The sequence below is a fragment of the Mus musculus genome, chromosome 5, assembly GCF_000001635.26.
Source record: "Mus musculus strain C57BL/6J chromosome 5, GRCm38.p6 C57BL/6J".
In the NCBI taxonomy this organism is placed as follows: Eukaryota; Metazoa; Chordata; class Mammalia; order Rodentia; family Muridae; genus Mus; species Mus musculus.
This window is the reverse complement of record NC_000071.6, coordinates 112,644,615-112,659,946: the sequence shown is the minus strand read 5'-3', so window position 1 is coordinate 112,659,946 and position 15,332 is coordinate 112,644,615. Positions and strand designations below refer to the sequence as shown.

The 15,332-nt window shown below is 48.4% G+C and overlaps 1 long non-coding RNA gene across 2 annotated transcripts in view; it reads right to left on the bottom strand.

Annotated features, from left to right (window-relative positions):
* The window catches only part of Gm30529 (predicted gene, 30529), a 31,392-nt gene extending 20,642 nt beyond the window's left edge, over positions 1–10,750 (bottom strand). Inside the window, exons 1-2 of one of the 2 annotated variants that reach the window (NR_166515.1) lie at positions 10,361–10,750; positions 8,066–9,019 (exon numbers count right to left, since the gene is read on the bottom strand). This is a non-coding gene — a long non-coding RNA (predicted gene, 30529). The remainder of the gene's footprint in view (positions 1–8,065; positions 9,020–10,360) is intronic. The other variant, NR_166517.1, reaches the window with a different exon arrangement.
* Between the last annotated feature and the right edge of the window lie 4,582 nt (positions 10,751–15,332).

The following is a 15,332-nucleotide window of genomic DNA, read 5'->3' as shown; positions in this document are numbered from 1 at the left end:
TTGTGCCAGAATTGTATTTTATTTGGATTTCTGTCTCTTGAGCTGATTCAAAACCAAAGAGATCCAGCCACAGGTGCTGTCCTCTGTCCACCCGAGACACAGCATAGGTTGGCTTGAATGGTCCTCCAACTGATAAGCCAGAGACTGCAAGGCCTTCCAGCTGTGCAACGGTTCTAACACAGAGATCTCTCATGCAGAACTGCAGAAGAGAACGGGGATCCAGGGTAAACAGTCTGTGGAAATGAGGAACCAGGGTGTGAAGGGGGCAGTCGGTGCTGCCTTCCCTCGCCAGGCTACTTAGCATCAGCAAGGAGCTCTGGTGGCTGGCTCTGTCAGTCCCCACACCATTCTCTGAATGAAGGGTGAAGACAGTTGACCCCACTTGGCAGAGAAGACTATTAAGGCAACAGAGACTGCAGTGATCCTAGGTGTCAAAGGTCACAGAGGGAAAGGGCAGCTGGGGGGCAGAAGGTGACATGCCTGGCTGGAGCCTAACTTTATTTGCCTGTCACATGGGCCGAGCTAGTTGTTTCTCTTCCTGGTTAACTGACATTCCTACTTTTTCCAGCCACTTCCAAGCACTGATGTTTGTCACTCTGGCAGGAAATGCCATTCAGCTACAAGACACGTTTCCATTCCATACCAGTCCTTTCCAGATGTGACCTGTAGAAACTGTAATAACAGAACTTAAAAGTGAACAGGGTTGGGCTGGAGAGATGGATCAGCGGTTGAGAGCACTGACTACTTTTCCAGAGGTCTTGAGTTCAATTCCCAGCAACCACATGGTGGCTCACAACCATCTATAATGGAATCTGATGCCCTCATCTGGTGTGTCTGAAGACAGTGTACTCACACATATAAAATAAATAAATAAATAAACAAATAGTTTTTTTAAAAAATGAATGGGGTGGGGAATAGAGACAGATAGATCTTCGAAGCAAATTGGCAAACCAGTCTAAACTTAGCAATGAACCACAAGTTCAGTGAGATACCCTGTCCCCAAAAAACAAAGGTGGACACCAATCCAGGAAAGATGCCCCACACAGTCAGAGCAGGGAAAGCATGTGACAGACTGACATTCAGGGCTCCTTCCAGCTGTATTGGTCAGTTTGCTGGCTTGTGTCCTGTTAGGACATCTTAACACGCCCATGAGTATTGAGGTGTCAGGAAGTGGTTAGGAACGCCGACGATAGTCCTGGGAAATACCCGGTTCATAAATAAAATTTCTCACTCACAAGTGAACTCAAACACAGCCCTTCAGACATGCTAACGGTCCCTAAAGAAATCTGATGTTGGATTTAATTGAATGCCCACGGAAGAGTCTCAGTGAAGGTATTGTTTACATCAGGCTGGCCTGTGGGTGTGTATATGAAAACCGTCCTAACTGTGTATATTGATATGGGAATACCCAGCCCCCCATGGTTGGCACCATTCCCTAGGCTAAGGTTAGAACAGCATGGCAGCAGTACAGACAGTCAGGAGAAATGTAGTCACTGATTGTTTAGCTGAGGACTGATGTGTCTGCTCAGAATCAGGCACTGATGGTCGAGTGCCAAAACCAGCCATGGCTACACCAAACCTTGAATTCCAGTCCTAAATCTTACCATGATATTGGCTAAGAAACCACCTCCCAAGCCCGTTTCCCTTGTTGACATGAAAGTGGGACCATAATACATTGGAAGTTGTTGACAGCCCAGGCTGAATCCTCCTCTTCTTTTGTGATTTCTGGAGACCTGGACAGCATTTGACAGCATGTCATATCAAACCTGGTAAGTTAACTTTAGAAAATCCAGGAGTCCAGGGCTGGGCTGTGGCTCAGTGGGTGCAGTGTTTATCCATCACTTGCGAAGATATAGGTTCCAGTCCCCGCACAGCATAAACTGGGCATGGTGGTGCACACCTATAATCCTAACATTTGGGAGGTGGAGGCAGGAGGTTAAAGAGAGTTCAAGACCACTCTCAGCTGCAGAGCAAGTTTGAGGCTAGGGAAAGGAGAGGAATGAGGACCTGGAGAAGGGGTGGGGGCAGAGAAGAGGACCAAATGAAGACAGAAAGAAGGACCAAAAGAGAGGCTGACTTGGAACACATTGGGGGGAGAGAGAGAGAGAGAGGGAGGGAGGGAGGGAGAGAGAGAGAGAGAGAGAGAGAGAGAGAGAGAGAGAGAGAGAGAGAGAGAGAGAGATGGGCTGTCCTCTTACATGCTGCCAGGCTGCCAGGTCACCCATATCTGGCAATGGTACAGGCAGTAATCTCCATTACTGACAGGTGATGATGTAATTGTTGCTAGGTTCCTGGGAGGAGCCTAGCAGAATTTTCTGTAGGCCAACAGAGACCCTGTCTCAAAAACCAAAAGGCAAATAATCAGCCCCATTGGGCCCCATGACCATGTAGGCAAAGACCCAGTTCTCAGGGATGCTCCAGTCTCTGAGATCCAGATTCCATCTGATGTGTTTATAAAAAGATAAAGAGAAGGGGGGTTATGTTCTGTGAAGGTGGAGTGAGATATGGAGGAAGGGGGTGCCTCTGCGGGTCCATGGTGAGGCATCCCTTCCTTCTGAGGGACCAGCCACATGAAGGTATAGTATAGAATAGAGTTTATTCAGGGCATGGGGAGGGGAGTCAAGAGAAGGAGGGAGGGAGAGAGAGAGAGAGAGAGAGAGAGAGAGAGAGAGAGAGAGAGAGAGAGGGAGGGACAAGAGGAGGAGGAGGAGGGGGGGAGGCCAGCCATGAGCACGTGGAGAGAGGGAGGGAAGGAATGGGGAGAGAGGGGGAAAAGGAAAGCAAGAACAAGAGAAAGCAAGGGAGGAAGAGAGCAAGAGAGCTAGGAGGGGCAAGCAGCCCCTTTTATAGTGGGTCAGCCCTACCTGGCTGTTGCCAGGTAACTGCGGAGAGGGTCATACCTGGCCGTTGCCAGGTAAATATGAGGCGGAGCATACCTGGCTGTTGCCAGGTAACTATGGGGCAGAGCTTAGACAGAATGCTAACATCATCCCCGACCCTTCCCCTCCCACCCTATCCCCCGCCCTCCCAGCCCAGCCCATCCCCCTCTGTCTCAAGCCCAGCCCAGTCCACTCAGCTCTTCGCTCCTGAACTATAATGCAACCTGGGCCATGTTTCTTGAACAGTCTCTTTTCTCCTCTGACATTTGAGGGGACTGACCGACCGCTCCCTTCAACAGTAGACCACATGGTGAGAGGGTCAGGAGAATCTGACCCCATGAGAAGGAACCCTCAACCAGGGGAGCGTTGTATTATTGTAGCCTCCTCTGAGCTCTGGGTGTCTTCTCAAGATGGAAAACCTGGCAGTAGCCAGGTCCAGGCACAAACAGGAGGTGGCTGCCTCCCTGCTGTTCTGCCAGACCAAAGGAGAAAGAAAACCCCTGTGTGAAAACCCTCCTCGGTGGCTTTGATGTCCCTCTTCCAAGAGACACCCGGAGAAAGGCTGGGGGGGGGGGATGGGGGGGTGCTGGAGGCGATGCCCTTCCTGACTGCTAATTATTCTCCTTCTGTGTAAATGATTATCTGGAAGGGAAAAACGGCTGAAGACTAAGGAGCTGGAGACGCCAAAGACAAAAGGCCGTCTGGGATTTGTGGAGTCCCCAGGAGCAGTCCTAACAGGAAAGCCACGCCACAGGGTCCTCCTTGTGTGTAAAGTGCGGTTTTCAAAGTCCTGGGCATGGCTGTTTTAATAAAATCAGAGTTCTGCAAACTGGAGTGTGGGTGATCCCCCATCCGTGAAACTTCCTCCAGAGACTCTATAGTAGAGACTGGAAGTCAAGCAGAAGTCTCAGCTGGCTTCGGAGTCGTCCAGCTCTGGCTTGGACTTGGCTTCTCTGCTTGTTAGAGGCAGAATCGGGCTCTTCCTACTGAGGGACTGCGCAGTAATGCTCACTCAGCTCGGAGCACCTCCAGACACGGACCCTTCAGTGATACCATCACTGCCGCTGAGGGTACCCTAGTGTTCCTATTCCTGGGCAGGGTCAGACAATGTCTATTGCGTTTTATAAAAAGATAGAGAAAAGACCAGAAAAAGGGGGTGCCTCTGCGGGCCGTGCTGAGGCATCCCTTCCCCCTGAGGTACCAGCCACGTGACGGTTTAGTATAGAATAGAGTTTATTCAGAGTAGAGGTCGAGCATGAGCACATGGAGACAGTGTAGGGGAATGGGGAGAGAGGGGGAGCAGGAGCAAATGGAGAGAGTAAGAGAGAGAGGAGGGGGCGAGCAGCCCCTTTTATAGTGAGCCAGGCATACCGGACTGTTGCCAGGTAACTGTAGGCGGAGCCTAGACTATCTGTACCCCTGGTGTGTCGCTGCAGTCTCCTAAAGGTTTACTTGTTGGGCTGGGTGTTGTTCCGCAGTGCGTGGTCTGTGAGCGATCTGGCTGAATGGATGTCCGAATAGCTGAAATTTACTGTCCGGTGGATACAGTCGGAAGAATGAGTGCTAGGAGCTCTATCTTCAAAGACCTTCCCTCTCACATTTGTTTTTGTTTGTTTGTTTGTTTGTTTGTTTGTTTGCGTCCCTCCCTGCTGGGACACTCTGCCTCAAAGCCCACAGGTCCAGAAGTCAGGGAACTGAGGGACAATGTCTGTCTCCCACAAAGTATCCCTGGGGTGGGGGACTTGTCACAGCTGCGGGACTGACCAGGCCACCATTTCTCTGGGATGCTTTAGTCCTGGATCCTTGGCACAGGCAGTGTTGAGGTGTTAAGTAACCATTGGTGAGCATTCATTAGAAGTGAGCCTGAGGGCTCTGGTGTGTTGGCATTTCTTCTAGGCTCCGCCCCACCATTACCTGGCAACAGTTAGGTGTCCCTGACTCAATATAAAATGGGCTGCTTGCCCCCTCATCTCTCTCTTGCTCTCTTCACCTCTTCCCCCTCTCTCCTCATTCCCCTCCCCCTCTCTTTCTCCATGTGTTCACACCCACTTCGTCTCTCTCTCCCTCCCCCTCCCCCCTTTCTTTCTCTCTCTCTCTCTCTCTCTCTCTCCTCCCTCAACTCCCCTCCCCAGGCCCTAAATAAACTCTATTGTATACTATATTCATCCTATGGCTGGTACCTTGGGAGAAGGGATGCCTCAGCATGAGCCTGCAGAGGTACCACGTCCACATATACCATAGGGCGCCTCCATTAAACATATCCCTGGCTTCTTTTTCTTTTCTTTTTTTTTTTTTTCTTACAAAACACAACAGGGTGAGCACTGAGCCTTCACAATCCCTGGTTGGAAAAGATCTGAGTTGCCTATTCTGCAGTCTCCCAGTTGCCAGGCAGGCTCAAGTGTGTCTCCTAGATCCACCAGGTGACTCTGGTGGCTTCTTTCTTCTCCCTGCCGTCACCCCTTGACCTCACTGTGAGGACTACAGCCACACACCCCCACCTAGACATCTTTCCAGAGCTCAATGGAGATGACAACTGTTGTTTTTATAAAGAAGAAAAGGGGTCAAAGATATGGTGAGGTAGGAGGGGTGCCTGTGCAGATCCAGGCTAAGGCATCCCCTCCCCTTGAGGTACCAGCCACACAATGGATATAGTGAAGAGAGGTCAGCTCACGGCCTTTGGAAAATTCCACCAGGCCCCAGAACATGAAGGTTCCTCCCCTCCTGGAAGAGAGAAATCAGATCATGGAGCACTGTAGGCATTCCTCCCTTCCTGAAGGGAGGAAGGCTGATTACACTCCTCAGAAAGACCACAGTGTGGGACCAACCGTTGGCCACCCGTAAATAAAGGAAGCCCTTGCTACCTCATTCCCTAAGGACCACTCAGTTTAAGTCACACTGTTCTGCAAATCACATTGTGCCTAGTGGCTGTCGCTCTATTCTACCCCCTGAAAACTATATAAAAACTGGCCAAATGGGCTGCCCATGTCGTCTCTCCTTTGGGTGCAGGAAGGCCCCAGCCTGCTGGAATAATAAACTCCTCTTGCTTTTGCATAGATTCCTGGCTCCATGTGGTTTACTCAGGGGGCCCCTGGTAGCTAAGGCTCACCAGAGTCTTACAATAGTATGGAATAGAGTTTATTTAGGGAATGGGAAGACAGTAAAGACAGACAGAGAGAGAGAGAGAGAGAGAGAGAGAGAGAGAGAGAGAGAGAGGAGAGATGGAAGGCTAACCAGGAACACATGGAGAAAGGGGAGAGGGGAAGAGAAGAGGCAGAGAGTAAGAGAGCACAGAGGAGCCAAACAGCCCATTTTATAGTAAGCCAGACATTACATGCCTGTCATGGGATGGAGCCTAGAAATAATGCTGAACAGCAACTGCCTGGAGCTCTGGTCCAAAAGCCACTTCCCGGGGAGGAGGGGACACCAGCCCTGAGGATCTCAGGATTGAATGTGAATAATGGCCCCTCTCTATGTTGTACTCAGAGCCCATAGTCAACTGTGATGGTATTTCCTGTTGCTCAGCATCTGCCCCCTGTGCTGAGCTGAGCACCTGCAGGGGTCTGAGGACTGGACTTACTGAGTCTCTGCTTCCTGGACAGAGCCTATGAATGCCCAACTAGAAGCCGGAATGTGGCTCAGTTGGGAGCATGCTCACCTAGAATGCAGGAAGCTTATAACCCACAATTTGACTTGGAGTTGTTCGTTTTATTGCTGCTCACAGACACCCCTTCCTCAGACTCTGGTGGCCTAAAGTCTATTAGCCAGACTGCTGAGGCTGGTCTTTGGCAGACCTTTAGATCATTCCCCACAAAGGCAGAATGGAGGCACCAGAACCCAGGAGTCAGGGAAGCTCCGGGTCATAGATGCTGTTTTGTAGAGAAGAAAAGAGCCAATCCACATGGGCAGAGAAACGTGGGGTTCTGGGAGGGAAGAAAGGGAGGTAGACATCCAAGTAAGCTGGGAAGACCAGGCCATTCTTTTCTGAGTGGCCTCAGGGTCTGGGAAGCAGAAGGGAGGTGTATAAACCTCATCCTGCATCCCCCAATCCCATCTCTCCCTGCATTGGGGCAGCCACTAGCAGGCATCCAGAGTCTTCATGGAAGACAGCAGAAGAGAGAGTGAAGAGGAACAGGCCCAAGTGGGCACAAAAGTTCTTCACAACCAGATGCCTGGGCGTGTGCAGGAAAAGGAACAAGCTTAAGGCTATCTATCGGCTTCTGCAAACCAAGCATACCATATGCGAGCTGTGATCCTCTGTAGCAAGCTCCCAGACAGCCTTTTCTGAGGCCACTGAACCCTCCTGACAAACAGAGCCCCAGCTTTGTGTGAGCACAAGTGACTTCTTCCTCTCTCACGGGCATCAAAAGTCAAAGGTCACTCCAGGCTCAGATGTTCTTGTGACCCGCTCCCTCCGCACCCCCCGCCTGGCACAGGGATAGCACTGTGATGCAGCCACAAGTCTGGGTCAGGTGTGCAGTTCTCTGGCTTCAGCTGATGAACCTCTGCGGTCCCATCCATCAACTGCACCCTGAGGGAGCACGACAGGATGGGCCTCAAGGGAAACTGTGAGTCCTTGTGAGCAGTGTGGGATATGATAAAGGTGGACTTGAGCTCAGGACATGACTTAGAGGAGGTGGGAAGGAGCTGATCCGCTTTCTATCCGCTAGAGGAGGCCTCGGGTCTACTAGGATGGCTTGTTGTGGGGTGTCCACCAGAGAAGAAAGCTCAGACATGGGCTTAAGCCAATGGAAAGTCTATTAGCCAGCTGGCACTCCACTGGGTGTTTGGGTTCCCAGTGTAGCCCTGAGCCTTTCTCAGAGTGAGCTTTTAAGCACAAAAACCATGCCTTGGGTTGGCACACTTCAGTTAACAAGACCAGTTAGCCAGAAGCAGGACTATAGAAGCTGAAAAGGAAGGTTAGTACATTTAGACACTTTTCCAGGACTGTGGGGTTTGATGGATTAGGTCTTTGTTTTCGTTTTGGCATTAAACTCTGCCTGTCATCCAAGTTTTATGGCCTGAATGGTATTTCCATCGTGAGTTGGTTGGACTAAGATCTGAGGCCCTGTTACATGGCAAACATGAACCCCAACTCTAATCCCAGGCAAATTTGAATTTCACATACAAAAACATTAGTTTAAGTATCTCTCAGATATCAGATGGGAAACACATCAAATATAACTCACATTGGTTTGTGATTGGAATTATCTTCCCTGTTGTTCAATTCATCTGGCAACAGTGGGTGAGGAGGTGGGTCTTAATACAAAGGCTGAAGGCTGACCACCTGCTGGCTGCCTGTGGGTTGCTTTAAGCACAAGAAAATTCTGTGTGAGTTCCAGCCATCTACCCTGTATTAGTCAAGGTTGTCCAGAGTCACAGAATTTATGGAATGTCTCTCTATACTGACGGAATTTATTGTGATGACTTACACAGTCTGCTGCATTCTGACTAACCTAACAATGGCCAGCTGTGAATGGGAAGTCCAAGGATCCAGTAGTTGCTCAGTTCCACGAGGCTGGGTGTTTCAGCTGGTCTTCTGTAGAAGTAGGTTCCGACAGATGTGCTGGCTAGTAAGTGCACGCAGGGGAAGAAGAGCGAATCTTCCTTCTTCCAATGTCCTTGTTTAGGCCTCCAGCAGAAAGTGTGGCCCAGATTAAAGGTATATACCACGACAATGCCCGGATCTGGGATTTGCTTTGTCCCAGGTTGATCTTGAACTCAGAGACCTCCTTGCCACAGTCTCCTGGGATTAAAGGCATGTACCACCTTGTCTGGGCCTAAGCTTTTCATGGCCACTATGCCTCAAGATCTCCATGCCAAGATCCAGGTCAGACACTTGTATCTTCCAGCCTCAAGATCTGGTTCACAGGTGTGTCTTCCAATTCTGGATTGTAGTCCATTCCAGATATAGTCAAGTTGACAACCAGGAATAGCCATTACACACCCTGTCCTGGGATACAGCCACAGGGTTCTGTATAATTCCCCTGCCCTTCTGGTTCACTGGATGTCATCAGTCACAAATGTGGCTTCTTGCCTGGTCTTTTGAGTGTGAAGCCCATCAGTGGTGGCTGTCCCTGGGATTACCATGTTCAGTCCTGTAGAACTTCTAGACTGAGAGTTTCTGCAGCCAGCGGGGTTCTCTGGAGGTGAGTGTTGCAGTAAGTTCCAACTCTAATAAGCCCGTGTAAAAGACACACAACCCAGTTATTGTATTTATAAGGTGCATGCCTAGATTGGGCAGATCTACTACTACACGAATCTATTCCCCAGCTAGGAGATCCCTTGCTACTTGTGGCTTCTCCAGCCCACGTGGTCCTGCTCTGTCTTCCTTCCTCCTTCCTCTCTCTCTGAGACCTCCAGTCCTACCTTTCTCTTCCACTGCCCAATCACAGGCTCTAAACTTTATTTGACCAATTAGAATGGGGCAAAGGCTCCTATGAAATCACCTAAGTATTGAGAGACCTAAGTTTAAACAAAGTATCAGGTCCCAGGGTGAGATGTATCTATCCAGCTGAAACTGCTGGGAGACACCAGTCCTACTGTATTCTTTTCTGCACTTTAGGGGATACAGTTTCAAAGGGTGATAATCACTCCTCCTCTGTAGCAGCAGCTAATTAATAACCAGATGTTCCCCATAAACCTCTTACAAAATCATGTCATGCCAAGGCTTGGACACTCCCGCTTGCATTTTTTTCCTATAAAAAAACCCTTCCCCTAGACTTTGTGGTTGCTTTTCCTATCCTGTTGCATCTGGAAGGTTTGTGGCCCAATCTCGGGCTTGAATAAAGACTCTCATGGGCTTGCATCAGAGTTGTGGTTCCTGGTGGTCTCTTTGGGTTTCTTCCTTTCTTTCTTCCTTTCTTCCTTCCTTCCTTCCTTCCTTTCTTTCTTTCTTTCTTTCTTTCTTTCTTTCTTTCTTTCTTTCTTTCTTTCTTTCTTTCCTTCTTTCTTTTTTTAACCTGGGCTCAACATTATGTAATCTACTCCTCCTGGGGGAGGGGGGGGGGCAGGCCCTCTTGAGGGAGTAGAATTAACATCAGAATATAAACAGCACTAGGGCAACCCACAATACCCACAACCCCTCTGGAAAGTGACAAAGAAGAATGAATACATGTGAACTGTACGGGACCTTGATCTTGACATGGCTTTCTCCTGCCCTGTGCCCTGAGCAGGCATGAGCATCTTGAATCTTCCTCCTGCCATTTCGTTTGCAGATAAAACCCAGCTCCTCCCCTACCATGAAGCACTCTGTGGATGGGCTCACTTCAGCCCATCCCGAACCTTCTCTACCTTCTAGTCCATGTAGACACACCAACATGCAGACACACCAAGCTTCTAAATATTTCAACATGCAGACACACCAAGCTTCTAAATATTTCGGATTTGCCAACGGCTTGCTTCCCTGGAGTCTGAAATAAGTGCCTTTGGCTTCCAGGACATTTCACTTCCAACTTCATTGCTACGTGCTGCATCCAACTTACCTGTCTTCCCTTGGCTGTGGTGGCTCTCCTGGGTCCTAGACAGACTCTGTCAGACAACAGCCTGTCTCGAGGAACTTGAGTCAAAGTTGTTGGGAGAGGACACAAGGGCGGCTTTGCAGGGCACCCTGGCTGAAGACTCTAGAAATGCTCCCTCTTTCATATTTTACATTACAGTTTGAGGAACGCTGCTGTGTGTTCTTTGAAAGGCTGGTAGAATCCTGCACTGAATCCATCTGGCCTGGGCTTTTTTTAGTTGGGGAATTTTTAATTACTGCTTCTAGTTCTATCTGGCTGGTTGCTACAGATCTGTGTAAATCTTTTTTTTTCCTGTCTTGGTTTCACTTTGACAGGTCATTCACATCCAGAAACTCATCCTGTTTCTTTCAGATTTTTTTCCAGTTTAGTGGAATATAAATTTTTATTTTTATTTTTTTTTAATTTTTTGGTTTTCTGAGACAGGGTTTCTCTGTATAGCCCTGGCTGTCTATAAATTTTTAAAGTGCATCCTCACGGCTCATGGGATTTCCTTGGTGCCTGTTGTAATTTTTCCCTTTTCGCCTCTAATTTTATTAATTTGAGTTATCTCTCTCACTACTTTTTCATTAATTTGGCTAAGGGTTTGTCAATCTTGTTAATCTTTTTTTTAAAACAGCTTTTCATTTTATTGATTTTTTTCATCTTGTTTTATTATTTTTTTCCACAATCTTAAATGTTTCTCTCTGTCTACCACCTTGTGATTATCTTGTCTTTGATTTTCCAGTACCATAAGTTTTATCATCAGGCTTTTTACTGAGCTATCTCTGATTTTTGACACAGGCACTTAAAGCCATAGATTATTTCTATTTTATTTTTATTTTATTTTATTTTATTTTATTTTTATTTTTATTTTAGGACCACCTTTGGGTCATACCTTTATATCATGTTGTATTTCATTTACATTTAATTCTAGGAATCTTTACCCAGCAGAACTTGATGTTGAGACCTGTTGCTGAAGACATTGGTCTCTGAGCTTTTGCTCAGGGTCAAGGAGAAAATCAAATTGGTAACTGACCTGGAGATGTCACTCCACCAGACAGTACCATGCAGCTACCACGAGAGAAAATCTATCCACGGTCATATCCATCAACGAACTTACTACACTAATGACCAGCATGGCAAGATATACCCCTATGGGCAATAGTGGCATGAATGTTATGAGACAACCAACCACTCGTGTGCATTTAAAACCCCACTCCATAGGAGGAAACAGATTGTCTTAGTTAAGGTTTTACTGCTGTGATCAGACACCATGAGCAAGGCAACTCTTATAAGGACAACATTTAGTTGGGGCTGGCTTATAGGTTCAGAGGTTCAGTCCATTATCATCAAGGTAACATGGCAGCATCCAAGCAGGCATGGTGCAGGAAGAGCTGAGAGTTCCACATCTTCCTCTAAAGGCTGCTAGGAGAAGACTGGCTTCCAGGCCGCTAGGATGATATCACACCCATAGTGACACACCCACTCCAACAAGGCCACACCTCCTCCAAAAGGCTACACCTCCTCCAACAAGGCCATACCTACTCCAACAGGGCCACATCTGCTCCACCAGGGCCGCACCTTCTAATAGTGACACTACCTGGGCTAAGCATATACAAATCATGACACAGATATACTATAAAATCATGCAGAAAATGTTAGGGGGAGCTCAGAGGCCCCAGAGATTAACCAACTCTCAGCACAAATCACATAGGTTTCTTTGTGTAGTGCATGACAGTTAACAGAACCTCACAACTACTCAAAGTACCAAGAATATGTTTCAGTCCATCCACACGTGGATCCGTACATCTACATTGTCTACTGTACCCCACTCCCAACATAGCTCAGGGGCCATAGTGAGAGAGGCAGAAAGACTGTAATAGCCAGGAGTCTGGGAAGACCAGAGCTAAGGGGTGTTTTCTGGACATGACTGGACCATTACACTCATGAACTCACAGCAACTATGGTGGCGTATACAAGGCCTAAACATGATCAGGTCATGCAACATTCCAGCATGGAGCAGGGCAGCAGCTCTCAAACCCCACAGCTGGGAAGCCATTAGCAGTCAATAGTTGCTAGGGCAAAGAGAGTTTTCCTTATGGAAGTAGCCCCTGGTAGGTGGTCTGGACCCTACACCTACACTCTCCATCCCAGGAAATCTCAGATTAAACTTTTGTTTAAGCAATGTCAATAGCCATGTGTGGTTTTCATGCCCGTATCTACAGCCATCTGTGAGTGACAGTTCCCAGAGAAACCTCAGGGCTGGTTGTAGTAGATGAATAATTAATGAATCCTGGTGTGGGGTTCCTTCCCGCCTTGGACCATTTATGTTCACGGATGAAAGACACACACAGCCTTATATTTTAATATGTCTTAAGCAGCACAATAGCTGAGCAGCTGCCAACCCTCCAACAAGCCCACACCCACTCCAACAAAGCCACACTTACTCCAAGGCCACACCCACTTCAACAAGGCCACACCCACTCCAACAGGCCTACATCCATTCCAATAAGGCCACACCCACTCCAACAAAGCCACACCTACTCCAACAAGGCCACACCTTCTCCAATAAGGCCACACTTACTCCAACAGGGCCATACCCATTCCAATAAGGTCACACCTACTCCAACAAGGCCACACCTTCTAATAGTGCCATTCCCTGGCCTGAGCATATACAAACCATAGAGCTATTAGAATCTATGTGTATGTTGTTACTTAGTATGCTTCTTCTGGGCTGCTCTTGGCTCCAACCAGGCAACCCTCTGGGCCAAGTTCTTGGCCCAGAGGCCTTAGCAATGTTTCCAGATTCTCTATTCCATGTCTGCTCTGCATCTCCCACACCCATGGTCTCTATCCCAGGAAAACCCAAACACTACCCATGTCTCTTCTCCCCGGCTATTGGCTGCCGGCATCTTTCTTTACCAATCAGAGTTAACTTGGGGCCAGGTTCCCAGAAGCTATGTGCAAACAGTTTTGGAAGATCCAAATTAACACTAGAATGCAAGCAGCATCAGGCCAACCTACTAAGGCTGGGAAGTAGTAGGAACACTGCTCAGTAGAGGAAGGATACTGAGGTCCCAAGAGGCAGGGAACATGCACTGCACACGGTCACTAGCAACTATTGACTTGTAATGGCTTCCCAGCTGTGGGGTTTGTATCTCTATGGTGACTCAAATGAAAATGGCCCCCATAGACTCACAGGGAGTGGCACTATTAGGAGGTGTTGCCTGTTGGAGGAGTGTTACGGGGGGGGGGGGGGGCAGGCTTTGAGATTTCAGGCACTCAAGCCAGGCCCAGCGTCACCGTCTCTTCCTGCTGCCTGCTGATACAGACAGAACTCTTGGCTCCTTCTCCAGCACGGTATCTGCCTACATGCCGCCATGTTTCCTATCATGACTAACGGACTAAACCTCTGAACCTGTAAGTCAGCCCTAGTTAAATATTTTCCTTTATAAGAGTTACCGTGGAGGCTGGAGAGATGGCTTAGTGGTTAAGAGCATTGACTGCTCTTCTGGAGGTCCTGAGTTCAATTCCCAGCAACCACATGGTGGCTCACATTATATCATGGGATATAATGCCCTCTTCTGGTATGTCTGAAGACAGCCACAGTGTACTCATATACATAAAATAAATAAATCTAAAAATAATAATAATAAGAGTTACTGTGGTCGTGGTGTCTCTTCACAGCAATGGAAACCCTAAGTAAGACAATCCACATCTTTCTCTGCCTCGACTGTGGCTCTCACATTGCTTCTCTCTGTTAGCAGTGTTGGTATTCTGCCTGGACTCCACCCCACAGATACCTGGCAATGGCCAGATATGCTCCTCACCATGGTTACCTGGCAACAGCCTGGTATGCTCCTCCCCATGGTTACCTGGCAACAGCCAGGTATGCTCCTCACCATGATTACCTGGCAATAGCCAGGTATGCTCCCCACCATGATTACCTGGCAACAGCCTGGTATGCTCCTCCCCATGGTTACCTAGCAACAGCCTGGTATGCTCCTCCCCATGGTTACCTGGCAACAGCCAAGTAGGCCTGGCCCTATAAAAGAGGCTGCTTGGCCCCTCCTCTCTCTCTTACCCTCTTATGCTCTTGCCTCTCTCTTGCCTTTTGCTCCCTTGCTCTTCCTCTCTCCCCATCCCCTCCCCCCTCTCTCCACATGCTCATGGTCGGTCTCTACTTCTCTATTCTCTCCTTCTCTGTCTTTCTCTGCCTCTATTACCCTCTTAACTCCCCTCACCATGCTCTCAATAAACTCTATTCTATACTATACCATCGTGTGGCTAATCTCTCAGGAGGAAGGGATGCCTCAGCATGGGCCCTCTGAGGCATCCCATTCCCCCAAACCCCACCAGAACATATTCTTATAGCTCTTTCTCTTGTTTTATGATCACAGCAAGCAGCATGTGTATGTAGCCTTAGATTGATAAAGACAAGGAGTAGAGCCTCTGGTGATATAGGGCTGTAACCCAGCACTCAAGAGTCCAAGCTTGAAAAGCTAAGAGTTCCAGGTTAGGCTGGGCTGCACAGTGAGACCCTGTCACAAAATAAAATTGAGGGGTGTGGCCCAGCTCACATTGAAAGAATTGTTTTATCAATGAATCTAAGCCCTAGAATAATATCCCAGAAAAGCTGCTATTCCACGGGCGTGAGGGCCGACCTTTAGGGAAGACTCTGGCAAAAATGGTCTTGGGCTGGGACCAGGATTTCAAACTATCCCTTCCTACACAGCAAGAGTGATTGTTATGAGACAGCTCATACAGTGGAGTTGTGTGTGTGTGTGTGTGTGTGTGCGCGCATAAAACATCTGCCCTCCTAGGCATCTGGAAAGTGGACAGTTGCTGGACAGCAACACACATAAATGCAGGACACCGCATCTCAGGTGGGGTACTCCAGCCATCGCAGGTGTAAATAGGTGGCTGGAAGAACATGGCCGGTGTGACCCCGTGGGAG